The 24,245-nt window shown below is 44.0% G+C and overlaps 1 long non-coding RNA gene across 6 annotated transcripts in view; it reads left to right on the forward strand.

The window, feature by feature from the left end:
- Positions 1–24,245, forward strand: part of LOC142699153 (uncharacterized) — a 193,206-nt gene that overhangs the window by 69,142 nt on the left and 99,819 nt on the right. For 3 of the 6 annotated variants that reach the window (XR_012866039.1, XR_012866036.1, XR_012866041.1), the window contains exons 6-8: positions 195–267; positions 12,195–12,267; positions 22,233–22,305. This is a non-coding gene — a long non-coding RNA (uncharacterized LOC142699153). The remainder of the gene's footprint in view (positions 1–194; positions 268–12,194; positions 12,268–22,232; positions 22,306–24,245) is intronic. The other 3 variants (XR_012866038.1, XR_012866037.1, XR_012866040.1) reach the window with 3 other exon arrangements.

The following is a 24,245-nucleotide window of genomic DNA, read 5'->3' on the forward strand; positions in this document are numbered from 1 at the left end:
CGACGGAAACCTCAGACGGAATCCCTCAACGGAACGGCAGCGGTGATGTGAACAGGTCCTTAGTGTCGTCTTTTTCTTTATTTTCTATTTGTACATTATACCTCAGATAAATAATTATGGCCCTAGTGTGTTATACATATAAGTGTCTATAACATGTATCAGGAACATATTATCACACCTTTGATTCTTTACAGATGACGGATCCCAGTGAGAAGAAGGAACGTGACATATAATCCTGTCAGCAGCAAGATAGGAATCACAAGACAGGTAATTAATATTTATATTAATTACTGATAACACTCAGGCTAGATATGAGTTCTAGACCCGCAGAGGTGTGATAGTATCTTCCTGATACATCAGAATATATGTGTTTTTAACATGTATATCTTCTATAGACAATATCTAGTATAACACAACCATATCTCAGGTACAGAGGTGAGGAACATCTCTGTTCTTTACCCGCTGTTTTGTAGTCAGGACTCCCCTTTTATTTTTAATATAATTTTTAATAGCTATTCAGTCTTCGATTAACCCTTTCAGGACAAGGCTAAGTTTCATTTTTATGTTTTTGTTTTTTTCTTCCACGCCTTCCAAAAGTCATAACTCTTTTATTTTTTCATTGACACAGCCATATGAGGGCTTAATTTTTACATTACAAATTGTACCATATCTCAGGTACAGAGGTGAGGAACATGACTATTATTTTACCCTCTGTTCTCTAAAGTCAGAAATCCACCTTTTATTTCCAATAGAATATAATTGTTATGGTCCTTTTGGCCATAGAATTTGGCATGAGGGGAGGCTAGTGAGGGCGAGTAATGTATTTGACCTTGCATTGTTACTGGCAGTATGATGACAAGAAACCCAGGTTTGATGCAGGTTTCTTTTAGTAGGTCGGTAATGTTTGCAAATCGACCAAAAGGAAATACAAAAAACTGTTCTTAGCAGAGAGGCACAGTCACTTAAAATAGTACACAAAATGGCGGCAATTTCAGGCAATGCAGTAAGTGGGTTTTTCCAGCTTGGTTTCCTTGGGACAGAGCTCGGACTCTTCCCTGATACAGGGGTAACCCATCGTCTCAGCAACTAAATAACAGGGAGGCTTCACGCAACTTCCACTTGTTACATCCAATGCTGCCTCTTTCACAGCAATCATCTGTGGGGAGGTTCCTGCACTCCACCGCCACAGCAATGGGCCCTCTCTGGCTTCAGGGCCTACTCAGCCCTGCAGGCACAATAGTTGCTGATTTATGGGTCGCAGCCCTTGCACCTGAACCCATTAGGTGGGAACAGTCGCCTTTTATCAAATTTAAAAAGAGCCCCTTTGTGAGTTATTCAATGTCCCGACACTGATTACTTGCCCATACTATACTGTTTTTGCACACTAAAGTAAATATTAAAGACAGTGCCCGAGCCTGTTTTCCCGATGCCTGCAATAAACAGGGTCAGCCACCATTGTCTGAACAGTGTTACATAGCAGTGAGCTTTGCTGACGTGAGCATCTGCACAGCTCAGAACATGTAAGCACGGGTCCTGTCACTAAAACAACACATAAAAATGCTTCCTGGCCACTAGGTGGCAGCATCGCAATGGAAGTATATATGCATATAGTGACCGCTCATCTCCTCTAGTCCTGGACCTATAAAGGAAATAAAGTGTTAAACATGCATAACACAAAAGCATTGAAAGAGACAGCAAAATCTATCTCTACATTACTCCATACGGCTCCTCTCGTGAATAGGGGAGACTCCCTTCCATACCTTTCATTGCCCCCTTGCCTTATTCGGTGCCATTCCAGGCACCAGGAAAAATAAGCAACTAAAATAACTGAAACAAAAACACAGATTCCTTTCACACAAATTGGGCCTTCTTCCGACAGTCTCTGAAGGCCCTGTTAGACTCAGTTCAGGCCCTCTTCAAAATTACTTGGGCCTCAGGCTCAAAGCTTAGTGGTTACAGTCTCTCACAGGTGAGGCACATACTTAACAATTGCAGTCTCATACTCAAGGTCCCAGGACTCCCTTCTTTGTCTCAGTCTCATGCACAGCCTCTTGTCTTTCTCTTGCTGGGAGACTCCTCTCTACCCGCCTCTTGAACGCTTCCTTGTGGCGCATTACAGCTACTGAAATGCAGCCTTTCCTGGCTCCACAACCTCTTACTGGATCTAGTCATCTTTCTTGAGGGAAAGGTGCACTTGACAAGAGCGTACTCATGACTGCAACTCCGGCACTAGCTTACCCTCCAATAGAGCTCCGACTATACTCTCTGTGAAATACATCATGTAAACCTTCCTGCCGTGCCCTCTGCTCACTCCTTGGGCACTCCATACGACATGCCATCTTTCCTGGGCTGCGACTATCCTCCCAACTATGCCAAAAAGTTTAGGACCGGGTATCAGTTAAGTGCTCGCAGGTTTAGTCATGAAATGATGACAAGAATATCAGGTTTGATGCAAATCCTTTTAGTAGGCTAGAATCTTGGCAAAACTTCCAACAGGGAAAACAATAAACTAATCTCAGCAGAGAGGCACAGTCAATTTAAAAATGTTATTCAAAATGGTGACAATTTCAGGCAATGCAGGCATTGGTGGCTCACCAGTGTAAAGGATTTGCCTGACACAGCTTATGTGTCGACGCCCGTGGTTAATCAGTCTGCATCTGTGCCTAGCTCTGCTAGAATGACTCGTTCTGCTACCACTCAGGCTGGGAGGCTGAGGAGTGGGAGAACCTATCACAGCCTGGCCAGATGGAGCTAGCTCCCGCCCTTGGTCTTTGTATACCTGCATTTGCTGCTTGTCCTGTGCCTGTGATTCTCTCTGGTTCCTGGCTCTGCTGTTCCTGCTACTTGCAATTGACCTGCTTCATATCGACCCTGGCTTGATTGACTGACTATTCTTCTGCTCTGCTTTTGTTACCACATACTCTCCTGGTTTTACTCGGCTCGTTCACTACTCTGTTGCTCACGGTGTTGCCGTTGGCAACTGTCCCACTTCCCTCTCTTCTGTGTACCCTGTCTTGTGTTTTCTGTCATGCACATATTGAGTGTAGGGACCGTCGCCCAGTTGTACGCCGTGGCCTGGGAGGGGCCATGCAAGTAGGCAGGGACTGGGTTGCGGGTAGATTAGGGCTCACTTGTACGTCTTCCTATTCCGTCATTACAACCAGCTTGCCTACCTTTGGACGGAGCTTGGGCTCCTCACTGATACAGTACTAACATCCACTTCAAATCAGGGCTTTTCCTCTTTCTTACCCTTCAACATCCCTTATCGCTTTAATGGGGAGGCCCAGGCAACTTCCACCCACTGCCTCAGAAACTCAATCGTATGGAGGCCTCAGGCAACTTCCACCTGTTATATTCAACGCTGTCTCTATCACAGCAATCATCTGCGTGGAGACTCCTGTTTGGGCGCTCTAGCCGCTGCCCCAGGATACGATCCAGAAGAAACGACTACTTCTAGAGAGGATTAAGGATGTCGCTGATACAGGATGAGCTGATTCCAAACACTGATTGCCTTGGATGCCCAGCCAATCTCCGGACATAATGACAAACGACGCCTGCATTTCTCATCATAGCACCACCAAGCTGCACCTCCATGCAGCTTGTGTGCACTAAATATTCTACATTATTTGAGCATGCAAAGAGTACAGCGGCCTTTTCAGGGAAGCGCTTACAAAAAAAATGAGCCAAAACCGTGAACCTTTAAAGAGGCTCTGTCACCACATTATAAGTGGCCTATCTTCTACATAATATGATCGGCGCTGTAATGTAGATTACAGCAGTGTTTTTTGTTTAGAAAAACGATCATTTTTGACGGAGTTATGACCTATTTTAGCTTCATGCTAATGAGTTTCTTAATGGACAACTGGGCGTGTTTTACTTTTTGACCAAGTGGGCGTTGTGGAGAGAAGTGTATGACGCTGACCAATCAGTGACCAATCAGCGTCATACACTTCTCCCCATTCATTTACACAGCACATAGCGATATAGCTATATCGCTATGTGCAGCCACATAAACACACTATAACGTTACTCAAGTGTCCTGACAGTGAATTTACATTACCTCCAGCCAGGACGTCATGTCTATTCACAATCCTGACACTTATGTAGCGTCTCTGTAATATTTACAGCAAGGCAAGCGTAATCTCGTTTAAATGACAGGTTACATCGTACAGGTCTTTACCACTTTGAAATTTTTCTCAGACCCTCTCTCAAAACTAAGCTTCTTGTCCACAATACGCTCTTTGTCCACCATTACGTGATACACTGAAACCAAATATCACAAATTCTCGTCTGTGGATCTTGTCCCCTATATTGGTGGACAGGTAAATTCCCAGAGGAGCCACACCACAGAATAATAAGCCACAAAAGGTTAATCTGTACAAACCATCTAGTCAGGTGGGGTATTAACCTACTGGCTTTACTGGCAGAGCTTATACTCCACCCTTTGCCACCCAAACAAGCCCAAGTTGTCCTTTAAAACAGAGAACAAATCCTCATCCGTCAACACATTTGTGCTTGACTATGCAGCCAAACATGAATGTGACTCACCACTCACAGGAATCTCGGCATCACCCAAGGTGCCTCCAAGATTGTTCCAGCAGCTGGATGACCAGTCTCTTGACCGTGGTCAGCTGCAGATCCCAATGATGCAATAGGAGGCAGTCTTCGTCCATATCCTATGACAACGGTCTTTCCCACCAGCAGCAAGGAGGGGGCAATAAACTCCCTTTGGAGTCTACACCTGTCTCACCACTGATGCTACCGACTGCCCTCCATAGTCTGCCTGCACATTATAATCACAGGACTGCTCCTCCTGTCAGGTCCGTATTTCATACCGAATAACCACCTCGGTAAACTGAAAGCTGAAGGCATGCCTGGAGAGAAGTACACCACACAGATGTTTGGTACAGCTTCCCTCTCTGTCAGGAGGAAGACTGAAAACTTTTTATTCAGAACAAAGAAACACAGAAAGCGACACATGCCTCCTCCCCAGAGATGTGGGAGTGCCCAAGCCCCCACCATTTTCAAAGACTCACTCTTCTTGCATTCCAGGGGGCGGTGTCTTCCATAGGTGTGTCCGACATGAACAAAGAACTTGTTATATATATCAGTATATTATACAAAGAACTGAAATGTATATACATATGTGTGAGGATAATATTTTTCAAACAATATACATAGTATTGATCCCTGACAGTCCCCCCTAAAAATATTATTACTCTATCCCTGAGTCTTGCCTAGCAACCTACCACTGACCACTCGAACCAGGCGGGTAGGGGTTTTGGATTTCTTCACCAGCTTGAGACGAGCTACTCCTGATGAGTAACCCCCCTTTGTACCTGGACTTCCAAGGTGTCGGAGTGGTCCTAACTTTCCCTATTCTCCTCTGGATACAGGATGGTTGTCTTGATATAATCTACAAACCGCTGCTGGTTGTAATATATATATATATATATAATTAATCCGGTCTACATTTTATTAATGGTAACAACTGTCGCACTGTCACTTACTGTCCTAATGGGACTTTTACCCCTGCAGATATAACAGGTCATGGGCAGCACAGTGACCTTCACCTCACACCTCCACATAAAACTCCTCAGATTGTAATTTGCAGCACCGTGGCATATTTACACACATTATAATTATAAACCTCATACATTATAAACAATAGGGCCTCAACTAATAATCATAATGCTATCACCCTCAGGTTTCGGGTCCCATCAGTTCATTGCCAGTCCTGTACACCATCGTCTTCTTCTTCTCCTGTCTTCTGCTCTTCACTGACTGTCACCCTCAGGGTAACCCACACAATTGTGAAGTCAGACTACGTTGGTGTCCAGTGGGGGAGTTATTATTACCCCCTCCTAGCCACTTACTTATCAAAACACTTGATCCTGCTGACGGATTCACTCAGGTCTTTGGTCTTTACTTTAATCTTTGCTGATATCAGCAAGACTCGGTTTGGTCCTTCTCATCTGTCCGACACCGTCTCCTTTAGTTTACGTCATCAGGCTGTACATAGCACCTCATGCTGTGAGCCTGGGGTGAGATCCCACGTAGGCGGATTAGTGGAGTTGTATTGTGACTATCAAACCCTCCGCATCTGTACTCTTCCTCTGGCAAGTTACTTGTCTGGGCGGCCGCTTAGAATTGTGACACTGCCGTCAGTTCATGATAAACGCGTTGTAGTGGCTCAGGCTGCGCCTGCCGCATCTCAGTGATGGAGTTCATCGTGTTAAAAGTCTTTTAGTGCATATTTACTGCCACTTGCTGGGGACCCCCAACTCTTTGTCAATTGTTAAAATAAATACTAATCTGGTGATAACATCATCCGCATACACTATAAACGTTGTTCTAAGTTCTAACATACAATAATGTCAGGCCCTTAAATGACATCAAACACCTTTATATATATATAAAAGGAAAAACTTCTCTGTTACAATGGACAGTGCACCTAGAAGATGTGTAATTATTGGGTACTTCATTTGCACTTGGTGATACTCTTTCAGCAGGATTTGTACCTTGATCTCAGCTGATTGCCTAGAACATCTCCACCTCACAGAAACATACACAGATCCCACATGTTTATTTGACAAGTGTCTCAAACCAATTTTTCTTACTCTGATCTGGTTCGTTCTACCTGGGAAGGCCTCTCAAGGTCGGTTCTCTTCATGGGAGGCGGGTATGATAAGGTTGGCACCGGTCTGCCAGGACTGTTCTGTAGGCAAATCAAACAGCTCTAACAGAATTTAGCAGCGACAGCTGTAAAACCTGGGACATACCAATTAGATCTTACCAAATCGATCCTTGCAGTATTGGGGCATATATGAGGTCATACACCATCAATGCAAGTGCCATTAATAGTGCCTTGGGTGTTACCGGTTTACCTTCCTTTATCCGTCCACATTCTGTCAGAATCTGGTTCTCACGCCTTCCGCTCCCAGTTGGACTCTTCCTGTGGAGAACAAGCTTTTCATAGCCTAATCAGTAATTGATCTTAATCAGATAATTAACTTGAACATTAATAATGACAGATTTATGTTAAACGTTCACACTGGTCAGTAACTAAAACTGATACCTACAAACTGATTCTTCTTCTTTATATAAATATCTATACTTACACATATACACTGCACAGAATTCTCTGCTCTAAAATTTTTCATTCACAACAAAAATAAAAATAAACAAATAAAAATGTTTTCTAATGGGAATATTCCGCTTCTGTACCTTTTATCTGACGCATGACTCTAATAGTCCAATGCTAAGGCTGGTCTAGAACTTTACATAAAACTTAACTTCAGAATTTAATATTCCAACAACACTTCTTAAATACAGTTATTAAACAAACTAACTTTGGGACAACGTTTAGAGAACTGCTAACATCTTATCATTGTACAAACATCAGGTCAATACTTGGGATAACACTGTTCCCCTGTCACTTACACACAACGTCTGCATTGGGGAAGATACCGGCCGGGCTTCAGGCCCCCCTGAGAACAGATCTACACACACGAGCACATTGTCATACACTTCTACCTCGGGTAGTTGTATGTTCTGCAGTCGCTGGGACGGGTAATCTGTCCGGGCTGCACTTTTCACAGGTACCTTTGCTGTTTTACCTATGTCATGCCGTGCGCACATCATGCCGGCTGCTACAAACCTAGTGGTGGCATTATTGTATCCAGGGACAAGCCAATTTACTGATACCTGGCTGCACATATCCTTGTTGTCAGTTCTGTCCTCTCTCGCTCTCTCAATTGGCTTACCCGATGATCCAATAAAGTTCCTACTACCAATGGGCCCATAATTGTGGGCGATGCCAAAAGCGTACCTAGAGTCAGTGTATATGTCGGCCATCTTACCTTTTGCCAGGTTACAAGCCTCAGCGAGCACCTCCAGCTCCGCTCCTTGAGATGAACAAGAAGGTGAGAGTGGTTTCTGGATGATTTACCTGGTGCCTCGTATCCTGTCTTGTACATATTGTATAATAAAATATCTCTTTATTACAAATTTACATTAAAAACCCATGTCACATATAGATAGAACATCTCAAAGGGGTGGCGTCTTCATCCTCTAAAATAAAACCAAATGTTATACACTTCTCCACACTCATCTGATAATCCAGAATACTTTGAGAATCTCACTTTTATCAGGTTCTGCAAATACTTGATTAATACAAAAACAAATAAAAATAAAACATTCCTAAAAACTTTACATCAAATTAACAATGTCCAGACAATTTTTGTTCTGCCTTCTCCCTCATCTAAATCCATAAAGACTCGTGTGAGTGACGTCACCTCTGCCTCCTGTGTAACTTTGCTGGAGGGGGATGGTCTCTTACACAATACCTCATATTGGGTGGAGACTACAGCACAGCTTACAAAGTGCCATATTTACTGTTCTGGAAAGATCTGGAACCATCTACACAGAAATACCTCAAAATTTAGGTTACTCTCATACACATTTAATCTGGATTACTCATTGGGGTCTCTTACACATTTTTAGATCTCCTGAAACCAAATTAATTAACTCAAAACAAACCAAAATTGTACCTGATCAGAACCTTCACCATTCCCCCCTTTGTGGACTCTGCAAAAGTAATGTAGCAGAGTTCAAAACTACATCTCAATATAACAATAGTTTAGCCCCCTGTAATATACAACAGCCTGAAACAAAAATGACTTTTTCCTGACAAATACATTTGATCTTTACAATGACATAATTTATGTGTGAAATCAAAAACAAAACAATTGTAGTTAGTTATTCAATAAAACAGAAAATATTATCTCTGATACTCCCACCACACCTCGAGCCATCCATGCCCCTACTGCTTCCTCATGGGCAGAGCAGAACCCTGCCTCATGGACCTGTTAGATGAGGGTGCAATGTAAGGACTGACTCCTCCTTCCTCTACACCAGCGCTGTCCCACATCCCCGGACCACTTTACTGCAAGCTGGGAACTTCTGGCCATGCCACATGCAGGGAAGGGGGGGTGGAGGAACTATTTTTAGAGGATAACTCATCCCTCTAAAAAGCATGGGACAACAATAACAGTCCATAAGCTTTTGGAAAGGGCTCTTCAGCTCCTTTGCTTTGGGAAAATGGACACCAGCTGCCAGACTCCAGCCATCCCTTAAAAAGTGGATTTCCACTCCGTTGCATCCACTCCACCACTGAGGACCCTGTGTGGTAACAATCCTGAATCTTTTTTGAGAACTGTTGCCTACTAGGCACTGGTAACCCTTTATAACGACTCAGAAAAAATAACTGTGTTAACCATTTAAAAATTACATTGATAATAACCATTAATTTAAACTATATAAACAATATACCCATAAGCTCCATAATTCCAGGCACCCAAGGGGCCTTACAATAGAATACACTTGTTATGCTACTTTTGACCATAAAATGGGGTTTTGCCATACAGCACAGGCAAGGGGGGACATGTTATTTTGTTTCATTTTTGAGGGGTTAATCCGACGGAGAACAAGCTTTTCATAGCCTAATCAGTAATTGATCTTAATCAGATAATTAACTTGAACATTAATAATGACAGATTTATGTTAAACGTTCACACTGGTCAGTAACTAAAACTGATACCTACAAACTGATTCTTCTTCTTTATATAAATATCTATACTTACACATATACACTGCACAGAATTCTCTGCTCTAAAATTTTTCATTCACAACAAAAATAAAAATAAACAAATAAAAATGTTTTCTAATGGGAATATTCCGCTTCTGTACCTTTTATCTGACGCATGACTCTAATAGTCCAATGCTAAGGCTGGTCTAGAACTTTACATAAAACTTAACTTCAGAATTTAATATTCCAACAACACTTCTTAAATACAGTTATTAAACAAACTAACTTTGGGACAACGTCTAGAGAACTTATAACATCTTATCATTGTACAAACATCAGGTCAATACTTGGGATAACACTGTTCCCCTGTCACTTACACACAACGTCTGCATTGGGGAAGATACCGGCCGGGCTTCAGGCCCCCCTGAGAACAGATCTACACACACGAGCACATTGTCATACACTTCTACCTCGGGTAGTTGTATGTTCTGCAGTCGCTGGGACGGGTAATCTGGCCGGGCTGCACTTTTCACAGGTACCTTTGCTGTTTTACCTATGTCATGCCGTGCGCACATCATGCCGGCTGCTACAAACCTAGTGGTGGCATTATTGTATCCAGGGACATGCCAATTTACTGATACCTGGCTGCACATATCCTTGTTGTCAGTTCTGTCCTCTCTCGCTCTCTCAATTGGCTTACCCGATAATCCAATAAAGTTCCTACTACCAATGGGCCCATAATTGTGGGCGATGCCAAAAGCGTACCTAGAGTCAGTGTATATGTCGGCCATCTTACCTTTTGCCAGGTTACAAGCCTCAGCGAGCACCTCCAGCTCCGCTCCTTGAGATGAACAAGAAGGTGAGAGTGGTTTCTGGATGATTTACCTGGTGCCTCGTATCCTGTCTTGTACATATTGTATAATAAAATATCTCTTTATTACAAATTTACATTAAAAACCCATGTCACATATAGATAGAACATCTCAAAGGGGTGGCGTCTTCATCCTCTAAAATAAAACCAAATGTTATACACTTCTCCACACTCATCTGATAATCCAGAATACTTTGAGAATCTCACTTTTATCAGGTTCTGCAAATACTTGATTAATACAAAAACAAATAAAAATAAAACATTCCTAAAAACTTTACATAAAATTAACAATGTCCAGACAATTTTTGTTCTGCCTTCTCCCTCATCTAAATCCATAAAGACTCGTGTGAGTGACGTCACCTCTGCCTCCTGTGTAACTTTGCTGGAGGGGGATGGTCTCTTACACAATACCTCATATTGGGTGGAGACTACAGCACAGCTTACCCAGTGCCATATTTACTGTTCTGGAAAGATCTGGAACCATCTACTCAGAAATACCTCAAAATTTAGGTTACTCTCATACACATTTAATCTGGATTACTCATTGGGGTCTCTTACACATTTTTAGATCTCCTGAAACCAAATTAATTAACTCAAAACAAACCAAAATTGTACCTGATAAGAACCTTCACCATTCCCCCCTTTGTGGACTCTGCGAAAGTAATGTAGCAGAGTTCAAAACTACATCTCAATATAACACTAGTTTAACCCCCTGTAATATACAACAGCCTGAAACAAAAATGACTTTTTCCTGACAAATACATTTGATCTTTACAATGACATAATTTATGTGTGAAATCAAAAACAAAACAATTGTAGTTAGTTATTCAATAAAACAGAAAATATTATCTCTGATACTCCCACCACACCTCGAGCCATCCATGCCCCTACTGCTTCCTCATGGGCAGAGCAGAACCCTGCCTCATCGACCTGTTAGATGAGGGTGCAATGTAAAGACTGACTCCTCCTTCCTCTACACCAGCGCTGTCCCACATCCCCGGACCACTTTACTGCAAGCTGGGAACTTCTGGCCATGCCACATGCAGGGAAGGGGGGGTGGAGGAACTATTTTTAGAGGATAACTCATCCCTCTAAAAAGCATGGGACAACAATAACAGTCCATAATCTTTTGGAAAGGGCTCTTCAGCTCCTTTGCTTTGGGAAAATGGACACCAGCTGCCAGACTCCAGACATCCCTTAAAAAGTGGATTTCCACGCCGTTGCATCCACTCCACCACTGAGGACCCTGTGTGGTAACAATCCTGAATCTTTTTTGTGAACTGTTGCCTACTAGGCACTGGTAACCCTTTATAACGACTCAGAAAAAATAACTGTGTTAACCATTTAAGATTACATTGATAATAACCATTAATTTAAACTATATAAACAATATACCCATAAGCTCCATAATTCCAGGCACCCAAGGGGCCTTACAATAGAATACACTTGTTATGCTACTTTTGACCATAAAACGGGGTTTTGCCATACAGCACAGGCAAGGGGGGACATGTTATTTTGTTTCATTTTTGAGGGGTTAACCCGACGGAAACCTCCGACGGAATCCCTCAACGGAAGGGCAGCGGTGATGTGAACAGGTCCTTAGTGTCGTCTTTTTCTTTATTTTCTATTTGTACATTATACCTGAGATAAATAATTATGGCCCTAGTGTGTTATTCATATAAGTGTCTATAACATGTATCAGGAACATATTATCACACCTTTGATTCTTTACAGATGACTGATCCCAGTGAGAAGAAGGAACATGACATATAATCCTGTCAGCAGAAAGAAAGGAATCACAAGACAGGTAATTAATATTTATATTAATTACTGATAACACTCAGGCTAGATATGAGTTCTAGACCCGCAGAGGTGTGATAGTATCTTCCTGGTACATCAGAATATATTTGTTTTTAACATGTATATCTTCTATAGACAATATCTAGTATAACACAACCATATCTCAGGTACAGAGGTGAGGAACATCTCTGTTCTTTACCCTCTGTTTTGTAGTCAGGACTCCCCTTTTATTTTTAATATAATTTTTAATAGCTATTCAGTCTTAGATTAACCCTCTCAGGACCAGAATTATTGTTCAATTATTAGTAAAAGAATCTATGAAATTATCGGCAGAATTTAATATAGTCTAATAATTAATAATACCTGTCAATGTTCACGGCCTTTACAGATGACACCTAACTGTCCGTACCAACGGGTCCCTCCACCATCACATTCCTTATTAATCAAATGGCGGTTTATTATACAAAGATTTTTTTCAACACCAATTACACTTAAAGACCAGTATATAATTCCCTTTTTTCCAGTTCATGTATTCATGTATTGTATTAAACTGTTTAAATGATGTATTTTTTAGCGTCTATTTATGTTTTAATATCTCGATTTGAGTATTGCAGAGGTTCATATCCGACAGCCTAATAAACAAAAATAAGCATTAATACTCTATCCACTACTCAAGGGTAAAATTGGATCATTGTTATCCTCATCCTATCATTGATAACTATCTAACAAACAATGCTGTAAGTACACAACTTACTATTAGAGCAGTGATGTTCTATCACCGACTCTCTGTTTCAGCACCACTTTTGCTGGACAGCTCCACTGTGCTGGATAGCTTTTAGGAAGGACGTGGTATACGTCTGAAACGCGTAGGCACTTTGGAACTACACTCTGTTTTAAATTTGACTACGCTGGACCATCTACTTTTGTCCATTTTTCTAATGTATTTGACCTTGCATTGTTACTGGCAGTATGATGACAAGAAACCCAGGTTTGATGCAGGTTTCTTTTAGTAGGCCGGTAATGTTTGCAAAACGACCAAAAGGAAATACAAAAAAACTGTTCTTAGCAGAGAGGCACAGTCACTTAAAATATTACACAAAGTGGCGGCAATTTCAGGCAATGCAGGAAATTGGGTTTTACCAGCTTGGTTTCCTTGGGACAGAGCTCGGACTCTTCCCTGATACAGGGGTAACCCATCGTCTCAGCAACTAAATAACAGGGAGGCTTCACGCAACTTCCACTTGTTACATCCAATGCTGCCTCTTTCACAGCAATCATCTGTGGGGAGGTTCCTGCACTCCACCGCCACGGCAATGGGCCCTTCTCTGGCTTCAGGGCCTACTCAGCCCTGTTGGTACAATAGTTGCTGATTTATGGGTCGCAGCCCTTGCACCTGAACCCATTAGGTGGGATCAGTCGCCTTTTATCAAATTTAAAAACAGCCTTTTGTGAGTTATTCAATGTTCCGACACTGATTACATGCCCATACTACACTGTTTTTGCACACTAAAGTAAATGTTAAAGACAGTGCCCGAGCCGGTATTCCCGGTGCCTGCAATAAACAGGGTCAGCCACCATTGTCTGAACAGTGTTACATAGCAGTGAGCTTTGCTGATGTGAGCATCTGCACAGCTCAGAACATGTAAGCACAGGTCCTGTGACTAAAACAACACATAAAAATGCTTCCTGGCCACTAGGTGGCAGCATCGCAATGGAAGTATATATGCATATAGTGACCGCTCATCTCCTCTAGTCCTGGACCTATAAATGAAATACAGTGTTAAACATGCATAAGGTTCAAAGCTTAGTGGTTACAGTCTCTCACAGGTGAGGCACATACTTAACAATTGCAGTCTCATACTCAAGGTCCCAGGACTCCCTTCTTTGTCTCAGCCTCTTGTCTTTCTCTTGCTGGGAGACTCCTCTCTACTCGCCTCTTGAACGCTTCCTTGTGGCTCATTACAGTTACTGAAATGCAGCCAAAGGTGCACTTGGCAAGAGCGTACTCATGACTGCAACTCCGGCACTAGCTTACCCTCCAATGGAACTCCGACTATACTCTCTGTGAAATTCATCATGTAAACCTTCCTGCCGTGCCCTCTGCTCACTCCTTGGGCACTCCATACAGCATGCCATCTTTCCTGGGCTGTGACTATCCTGCCAACTATGCCAAAAAATTTAGGAGCGGGTATCAGTTAAGTGCTCGCAGGGTTAGTCATGAAATGATGACAAGAATACCAGATTTGATGCAAATCCTTTTAGTAGGCTAGAATCTATACAAAATGGCCACAATTTCAGGCAATGCAGGCTCACCAGCTTGCCTACCTTTGGACGGAGCTTGGGCTCCTCACTGATACAGTACTAACATCCATTTCAAATCGGGGCTTTTCCTCTTTCTTACCCTTCAACTTATCGCTTTTATGGGGAGGTCCAGGCAACTTCCACCCACCGCCTCAGCAACTCAATCGTAGGGAGGCCCCAGGCAACTTCCACCTGTTATATTCAACGCTGTCTCTATCACAGCAATCATCTGCATGGAGACACTTGTTTGGGCACTCTAGCCAATGCCCAAGGATACGATCCAGAGGAAATGACTCCTTCTAGAGAGGATTGAGGATGTCGCTGATACAGGATGAGCTGATTCCAAACACTGATTGCCTTGGATGCCCAGCCAATCTCCGGACATAATGACAAACGACACCTGAATTTCTCATCATAGCACCACCAAGCTGCACCTCCATGCAGCTTGTGTGCACTAAATATTCTACATTATCTAAGCATGCAAAGAGTACAGCGCCCTTTTCAGGGAAGTGCTGACAAAAAAAATGAGCCATAACCGTGAACCCTTAAAGAGGCTCTGTCACCACATGACGGTACAAGGGCGACAAGGGGCCACACAAACACCCTCCTATCTAATAAATATACAACGACACAATCAAAATTGGAAGGTGCTTGTCACAGCTTTATTAGATGATTTCTTTTACAGAACCTGAGAATATATAAAAAACAAGTATAAACATATCATAAACATAATTAACATATTAACATTATGTGGCTAAGGCCTTGACAACCTCCAAAACATAAATAAAGCAATACCCTTAAACCACTAGCCGTGACCATATAAGCTACAGTGGCGTCACCACGGGTATGCTAAAGCACCACGCTTCCCAGGGTCCGCCCCTTAGAGAAGCCCAAATCCATAGCTTTAAAATAAAACCAATATATTGTGTCAAAGACAGCAATATATAAAAACATAAATAGCGTTGCCAAGAACCCGCCACAGCATGAAAACTTGACTCCTTAAATTTTCATGCGCCGCCACACTTGAAAACCCAACTCCAGGCCTTCTTGGAGGCCAAAATTAAAAACATCCAGGCCCACATCCGTTAGGTGAACCCCATCCTTTCCAATGTACGCGCCCCGATCCTCCAATAGTCGGTGATGAACTACCAACCCACCATTTAGGCGAACAAACTTAGCCACTGTCTTATTAATCTTAACTCTGGTCCTATTCAGCGCCGACACTGACTGCGCATTGCGCCATTTTACCCGCTGTACAATTTCGGACCAGATAATCAAAAGCCGAGGATGGGTGTCTACAAAACATAAGAAGTCCCTCTTAATGTTCTTAATGAGGTTCCGCATGGGATAACTCCCGATGTAATTACCCCCTGCATGAATTATCAAGATGTCGGGTAGACCCCAGGACCTAACCGCATCCTGAAACAAAGGCCTTACCTGATCCCAGGTCAGGCTACAAACTCCGAACCAGTGTACCTCCACCTCATCCGGATCTAAACCCAAATACCTACCATTTGGACGCACAGGGGCACTCCTTTCAGCCCAGTAAATATAGGAATGGCCAAGAAGCCAAACCACACATTTGGCAGAACCTGAAAGCAACAGAAAATTAGTCACACAGAAAAAGAATGACATCCCCCCCACACAAAATAAACCCAAGATAAAGAAAACAACATTCCAGCAAATGCAGCCTAACATAGGAACGAAAGCGGCTGGACTCCCAGCGGCCAATCCTCTTAACTGAAGCAGTGTCGAGCCCAAAACGAGAATCCTCAGTAGCAGCTCCAATCCTAAAAGAATGAGAGCTGTAATCCAGATGTGAAAGGCCCAACCCTTGTACGCATTTCTTAAAGACAGCAATAAATTGATATCTGGACAACGCTGAACCATCCGCATGCACCAGCAAAGAGGAAAATCCCTGAGGACACACAGCCATGAAACGCAGAAAACACCCCACTGGGCACGATTCCCCCTCATGAATTTTAGTCAAACAAATCTCAAAACCTTTTCCATTCCTGTCAGTTTTTGAATGATACAACATTATTCTCAACACACTATCCTGAAAAAAACACATTGGTTACTTGAATACCGCCCTGCACCCGTTTTGAGGGACTAACCAATTCGCCAACCCTAAAAGCCCCATAGAAAGCCCAAGAGAAAGCCAATTGAAACAACAACCTCTCATAATCTGAATGGGATATCCTGTGCAACTGAGAAAATGTCCCTCCAACATTGCAAAATACACGGGCCCACGCTTATCCTTCCCGACATGCCCTTTTTGAAAACCCTGCAACAACAGAGGAAGTTGAAGATCCACTCTCCATAAGAGATAACAAAAAACAAAACATCCCCTCTAAGGCACTAAAAGGACTCCCTTGACTACACCACGAATCCTCCAGCTGGAACCATCTCACCCAGATCTTGGTATAAGCATCCCACGTAGCAGGGGCCAGCGAACGCTTCGCCCAACATATCAGACGAGCGACACCACCCTCCAAAGGTGCTCGGGGCAAGAAACCGGATCCCTCTCCGCTTCTGGAGGTAGCCAACGGAAACAATCCCACTGCAATCGAGATAAAGCATACGCAATGTCATTGAAAACTCCAGGAACATGATGAGCCCTAAATAGAATGTTCCATCTCAAACACAGCAGGACCAACTGGCGTAGCACTGTGATCACCGGGGGGGAATTGGCGGACAAACTATTAATAGCGCACACGACCGCCTTGTTATCACAGTGAAAAACCACTGACCGATTGGACAAAAGCGGTCCCCAAATTTCCACCGCAACAAGAATGGGAAACAACTCCAGAAAACAAAGATTACCCGTCAAACCACACTCCCTCCACTCTAGTGGCCAAGTACCAACACACCATTTTCCCTGACAATACGCCCCGAAACTGATAGAAACTTAAGCATCAGTACACAATTGTATCTCCACATTCGAAACTCCCTCTGCAATCCATAATGATCTGCCGTTATATTCTACCAAAAAGGAATCCCAAACCCTCAAATCCACCTTATGCTCCTTGCCAAGGCGAATAAAATGGTGGGGACATCTAACACCAGCAGTTGCTTGTGCTAAGTGCCTACAAAAAACACGGCCCATGGGCATAATTCTTTCAGGCTAAATTGAGTTTCCCCAATAAAGATTGAAGGAGCCGCAGGGTGATTTTTGTTCTCACCAGAGCCTCCTGCACCGTTGCCCGCAGATCAATAAGATTTGCCTCTGGCAACCTACATTCCATTGCCTGGGAATCAATTTCAATTCCCAAAAAACAGGTCGTTGTGGTTGGTCCTTCTGTTGTTTCAAATGCCAACGGAACCCCAAAGTCAACAAAAACATCCATCACTGCCCATAACAATATTGCACACGACGGCCGAGCCGCAGGGCCCACACAAAAGAAGTCATCCAAATAATGAATAACTGCTTTAGAGCCGGCTCGTTCACGGACCACCCACTCCAAAAACATGCTGAAGGCTTCGAAATAGGCACAAGAAATAGAGCACCCCATAGGAAGGCACCTATCAATATAAAAAAGGCCATCAAACGAGCACCCCAGCAAGTGCATGGAATCTGGGTGCACCGGCAAAAGGCAAAATGCAGACTCCACATCCACCTTAGCCATAAGCGCCCCTTGCCCCGCCGTCCTAACCAAATGAACCGCCTCATCAAATGACGTATAGGAAACCCGCGTCAAAGACTCATCGATATCATCATTTACCGAAGAACCCTTCGGATAAGATAAATGATGTATAAGCCGAAATTTGCCCGCCTCCTTCTTGGGGACAATCCCCAGCGGGGAGACACGCAAATTGGAAATAGGAACATCAGAAAAGGGGCCTAACATTCTGCCCAACAAAACTTCCTTCCGCAACTTGTCTCGTACCAGTTCTGGATGATCCCGCACCGAACGCAGATTATTAGCCATCAAAACACCCACCCCCTCGGAGAACGGAATCCTAAATCCGTCCACAAAACCGTTCAATAACAGCTGTGCCCTCTCATTGTCGGGGTACCTATTTAGCCAAGGCGTCATAGCGTCGAGGTTCACTGGACTCACCCCCTTTAGCAGAACCATCCCCTGGCTTCGTCGTGCTTCCTCGTGCCCGCTTAAAACACTTGAATACGGGGTGGTTACCACCCCTACACCCGGCACATTCGTGTCTATAGACACAATTAGTTCCCCATTTACAGGTGCTCTCGTTGTAGAGTCAGCAGACCCCTTTTTTAAAACTCCCCGATGAACCCGCTGATCTAGACCCGCCGGGTGAGGACTGAAAGGGGTTATGCAAACCCGCGACTTCAACATGACCCCCCTGACCAGTCCCCTTTGGTGTAGTCATAAGGCGCATCCAAAGGCTTATGTCCTTATGATCCCACCGCAGGGATGACTGAACCGCCATACGCTGACGAAACTGCTCGTCATATTTAAGCCAAGCAGTTCCCCCATACGTTCTATAAGCCTCCCAAATAGAATCCAAGTAACAAAATAAACCGGAACAATGTTCTGGGCATTTCTCCCCTATAATGCTAGCCATGATGGAAAAAGCATGTAGCCAATTCCCAAATGTGCGCGGAATCAGCCTATACCGTCTTCTCTCCTCATCCTCCTCCTTACGATGTTCCTTGCCCTTTTCCCACCGTTCCACACTAAATCGCTCCAACGGCAATAAAGTAAAAATATCCAAATTCTCCCTTTTCCAAATCTTTTCACGGATCTCTGGCTTTAAGTGGGCCCCTAATGGTCCTTCAAAGCAAATGTACATGCTCCCCTTTGCAGTATCCAAAACTGGCAAGGGCTTATTAGCCCCATCTACCTTCTCCGTCTGGACCCCGGCATATAAGGCGTTAAATGACGAAGAGCCTTCCTCAGCACTCGCAGTACTCTCCCTACGAGAACCCCCCTCTAACTGTCCCTGCGCTGACCAAGCTCCAACGGGACCTGCTAGCTGTGACCCACGAGAAGTATCAACTGAAGCTAACAACTGACGTAACCCATCTAACAAATTTCCCCAAACTCCACTCGTGACTGACAAATCCCCCGTAGAACCGCAACCTACAGGTACTTGCCCCACTAGACTACTCTCATTACTAAAATTACTGCCCACGTGTATGGTGTGTAAACGCTGTGACTCATCAGAAGGCTGCCCCTCGCCAGACACTAACGGGGCCATCCGTCCTGAATCCACCGAAGCCGTCTCCTGACCGATCATCCTAGGCACCCCGAGTGCCCGCCGCAAAGCATCGGCCGCTTCTACACCGGACTCCCGTCCCGACAACACCTGGAACAGCAAATAAACAGACGAAACACCTGCTACCTGGCCAATGTCATCCTCAGGAGGCGCTGGATGATGCACATTTTGTACATATTCAGCAGTCAGTGCAGACCTACCACTACTGCTGCTATAACGAAAATGGCCAGGAGGTGGCGCAGGCCTGCCACCACGATGTAATAATTTTCCTGTACAGCAGGTGGCGCTGGCCTACCACCGACACTGCAATGTTCCGAACGGCGACTAGATGGCGCCAAATCACCCATGCTAACGGGTGTACTAAGCATACTGGCCCCTGACCCAGGCAGATGGCGCTCTAGCAGCGCTGAAGGCACTCACCGTGACAGCCGCAGAGTCCTGGCTTGCTTCCGGCCCCACAGAAGAACTCCTGACAGGCTCCCTGAACGAGCCCACCACACTGTAAAGGAGGGGGACTGCTCCCCGCCGCTGCACCACCGCTTCCCTCAACGTCCATCTCCACGTCGCTCCTCAGGCACACGGACTGTGCTGCGCTGACCCCGACTGGACACCCGGCGAACCGCACCTCGGCCTCTCACTCCAGGCCTCTCCACTGCTGCTGCCGCTCCCGACACCGCCATGGCTCCAGTCCCCGACACCGGAACAACGCCACCGTCGCCAGCCACCGGATCTGTCACACCAGGGACCACTACCGCGGAAACAGGTAAGTGGGAAGTCACACTCCTCCGTCTGCGCCGGGGGGCTGGGGAAGCAGAGGGGCTCAAGCGTTCAAGAGGCTGTGAACGCCGGGCTCTGGGGGGATGCCCCGCCGGGGAGCCTGCTAAAGCCCCTAGCTGCTCCTGGACCCACTCCAGCCCCTTATCAGCTGCCTCCTCCCTAACCCTAACAATTAACTGCTCTAAACCCTCCATAACTCTAGGCCCTAAAACTGACCAGAAAACAGCTACCCTGACACTGGCTGCACACCTCTATTCTTGACAAAAAAATTTAAGCCATAACATGGCTTCCCTGCTTATCCCACTATATATACATCCCATTAACTCCACCCCCAATGCTCACAACCCCCTAGCACAATTCCTGACTCAAACCCACCCACCAACCTATAACCAAAAATACCCCTCTAAATGACCCCTTGCAGGTCCGGACCCATCATGACCGCCCTTTGCCCAGCTCTGCTTAGCTCTGGGCTCACATTATAAGTGGCCTATCGTCTACATAATATGATCGGCGCTGTAATGTAGATTACAGCAGTGTTTTTTATTTAGAAAAACAATCATTTTTGAAGGAGTTATAACCTATTTTAGCTTCATGCTAATGAGTTTCTTAATGGACAACTGGGCGTGTTTTACTTTTTGACCAAGTGGGCGTTGTGGAGAGAAGTGTATGGCGCTGACCAATCAATGACCAATCAGCGTCATACACTTCTCCCCATTCATTTACACAGCACATAGTGATATAGCTATATCGCTATGTGCAGCCACATAAACACATTATAACGTTATTCAAGTGTCCTGAAAGTGAATATACATTACCTCCAGCCAGGACGTCATGTCTATTCACAATCCTGACACTTATGTAGCGTCTCTGTGATATTTACAGCAAGGCTATCTAGTTTTAAATGACAGGTTACATCGTACAGGTCTTTACCACTTTGAAATTTTTCTCAGACCCTCTCTCAAAACTAAGCTTCTTGTCCACAATACGCTCTTTGTCCACGATTACGTGATACACTGAAAACAAATATCACAAATTCTCAACTGTGGATCTTGTCCCCTATATTGGTGGACAGGTAAATTCCCAGAGGAGCCACACCACAGAATAATAAGCCACAAAAGGTTAATCTGTACAAACCATCTAGTCAGGCGGGGTATTAACCTACTGGCTTTACTGGCAGAGCTTATACTCCACCCTTTGCCACCCAAACAAGCCCAAGTTGTCCTTTAAAACAGAGAACAAATCCACATCCGTCAACACATTTGTGCTTGACTACGCAGCCAAACATGAATGTGACTCACCACTCACAGGAATCCTGGCATCACCCAAGGGTGCCTCCAAGATTGTTCCAGCAGCTGGACGACCAGTCTCTTGACCGTGGTCAGCTGCAGATCCCAATGATGCAATAGGAGGCAGTCTTCGTCCGTATCCTATGACAACGGGGTTTAGCCATACAGCACAGGAAAGGGGGGGCATGTTATTTTGTTTCATTTTTGAGGGGTTAACCCGACGGAAACCTCAGACGGAATCCCTCAACGGAAGGGCAACGGTAATGTGAACAGGTCCTTAGTGTCGTCTTTTTCTTTATTTTCTATTTGTACATTATACCTGAGATAAATAATTATGGCCCTAGTGTGTTATTCATATAAGTGTCTATAACATGTATCAGGAACATATTATCACACCTTTGATTCTTTACAGATGACTGATCCTAGTGAGAAGAAGGAACGTGACATATAATCCTGTCAGCAGCAAGAAAGGAATCACAAGACAGGTAATTAATATTTATATTAATTACTGATAACACTCAGGCTAAATATGAGTTCTAGACCCGCAGAGGTGTGATAGTATCTTCCTGATACATCAGAATATATGTGTTTTTAACATGTATATCTTCTATAGACAATATCTAGTATAACACAACCATATCTCAGGTACAGAGGTGAGGAACATCTCTGTTCTTTACCCTCTGTTTTGTAGTCATAACTCCCCTTTTATTTTTAATATAATTTTTAAAAGCTATTCAGTCTTAGATTAACCCTTTCAGGACCAGGCTAAGTTTCATTTTTATGTTTTTGTTTTTTTCTTCCCCGCCTTCCAAAAGTCATAACTCTTTTATTTTTTCGTTGACACAGCCATATGAGGGATTAATTTTTACGGGACAAATTGTACCATATCTCAGGTACAGAGGTGAGGAACATGTCTATTATTTTACCCTCTGTTCTCTAAAGTCAGAAATCCACCTATTATTTCAAATAGAATAAAATTGTTATGGTCCTTTTGGCCATAAAATTTGGCATGAGGGGAGGCTAGTGAGGGCGAGTAATGTATTTGACCTTGCATTGTTACTGGCAGTATGATGACAAGAAACCCAGGTTTGATGCAGGTTTCTTTTAGTAGGCCGGTAATGTTTGCAAAACGACCAAAAGTAAATACAAAAAACTGTTCTTAGCAGAGAGGCACAGTCACTTAAAATATTACACAAAATGGCGGCAATTTCAGGCAATGCAGGAAATGGGGTTTTACCACCTTGGTTTTCTTGGGACAGAGCTCGGACTCTTCCCTGATACAGGGGTAACCCATCGTCTCAGCAACTAAACAACAGGGAGGCTTCACGCAACTTCCACTTATTACATCCAATGCTGCCTCTTTCACAGCAATCATCTGTGGGGAGGTTCCTGCACTCCACCGCCACAGCAATGGGCCCTCTCTGGCTTCAGGGCCTACTCAGCCCTGCTGGAACAATAGTTGCTGATTTATGGGTCGCAGCCCTTGCACCTGAACCCATTAGGTGGGAACAGTCGCCTTTTATCAAATTTAAAAACAGCCCCTTTGTGAGTTATTCAATGTTCCGACACTGATTACTTGCCCATACTACACTGTTTTTGCACACTAAAGTAAATATTAAAGACAGTGCCCGAGCCGGTTTTCCCGGTGCCTGCAATAAACAGGGTCAGCCACCATTGTCTGAACAGTGTTACATAGCAGTGAGCTTTACTGACGTGAGCATCTGCACAGCTCAGAACATGTAAGCACAGGTCCTGTGACTAAAACAACACATAAAAATGCTTCCTGGCCACTAGGTGGCAGCATCGCAATGGAAGTGTATATGCATATAGTGACCGCTCATCTCCGCTCAAAAGAAAAATTAACGGGACGGCAGGCGGGACAAAATTTTTCAAGGCATAAAATGACTTCCCTGCTTATCCCACTATATAAACATCCCCTTAACTCCACCCCCAATGCTCACAACCCCCTAGCACAATTCCTGACTCAAACCCACCCACCAACCTATAACCAAAATACCCCTCTAAATGACCCCTTGCATGCCCAGATTCGTCATGACCGCCCTCTGCCCAGCTCTGCTTAGCTCTGGGCTCACATGACGGTACAAGGGCGACAAGGGGCCACACAAACACCCTCCTATCTAATAAATATACAACGACACAATTAAAATTGGAAGGTGCTTGTCACAGCTTTATTAGATGATTTCTTTTACAGAACCTGAGAATATATAAAAAACAAGTATAAACATATCATAAACATAATTAACATATTAACATTATGTGGCTAAGTCCTTGACAACCTCCAAAACATAAATAAAGCAATACCCTTAAAGGAACAGTGTCATCACAAATAATTTTTTTATATGTTAAAGATGTTAGTGCCTTAATATAAACGTTTATTTTCATTTGTGTGTTTGTGTTTTACTGT

Source organism: Rhinoderma darwinii, unplaced genomic scaffold, assembly GCF_050947455.1.
Source record: "Rhinoderma darwinii isolate aRhiDar2 unplaced genomic scaffold, aRhiDar2.hap1 Scaffold_138, whole genome shotgun sequence".
In the NCBI taxonomy this organism is placed as follows: domain Eukaryota; kingdom Metazoa; phylum Chordata; class Amphibia; order Anura; family Rhinodermatidae; genus Rhinoderma; species Rhinoderma darwinii.